We start from the raw sequence: 857 nt of genomic DNA on the forward strand, positions 1-857 counted from the left end.
TGAACTGTTACCAAATAATTATACACCAATACTAGGACGACTGAACTTAACAGAAGAAAGACTATTTCTAGATTTAAGACATGTAGGTTATCAAGGTGAATTTGAGGATATGAAAAGGTGTTACACAAAAACTGGATAAGGTAGAAACTGATACATATAAAGGGCCAGTGCATTACATTATTCATAATGCTGTACTAAAATCGGACTCTGTATCTACGCTGGTTCGTATTTTTTGACTCCTCCACTCAGTGTATGGGCCGCAACATTTTGAAAAGTTTGATAGGTATTTCATAAAGGCTCCGTGGGAATTATTATGTATATCTAAAATGTATAATTCAGTTAATCTTGATAATGCCAAAGAGGAGCATAATCACAGATTCCTATGGAGGGATGTGGACGTAACCAGACAACCAGATCAGTATGTGTAGACAAGAGTGACTTTTCCCGATAGGCCGACTGATGCTATAGCCACCCTAGCTTTGAATTGTACTGCAGAGATCAGTGATGATGACGCGTACATGGATGATAAACTCAGGTCTGTGAGGTATTTTGATCCAGGAAAAAAAACAAAAAAAAAACAGGATATTGAAAATCTATTGCTAGAAGGTGGGTTTAGAATAATACATCGGGTAACGAATGGTGATCATGGTAATGCAACGGACGTAAATTTGTCAGAAGAAACAATTCATAAGTTTCTGGACATGCAGTGGTATACTTTTTCTACAAGGTAAAAATCAACTTATCTAAGAAAGTAAAAAGGATACATACTGGATTAAAATCTAACATAAATGAGAGTGATATGTGATCTCCAACAGTGTTGACCTGGAGGATGGTTTTGAGGCAGATTGTGTCAATGT

This window comes from Penaeus japonicus, unplaced genomic scaffold, assembly GCF_977035675.1.
Source record: "Penaeus japonicus unplaced genomic scaffold, GWHDUDI00000001_assembly GWHDUDI00000015, whole genome shotgun sequence".
Lineage (NCBI taxonomy): Eukaryota > Metazoa > Arthropoda > Malacostraca > Decapoda > Penaeidae > Penaeus > Penaeus japonicus.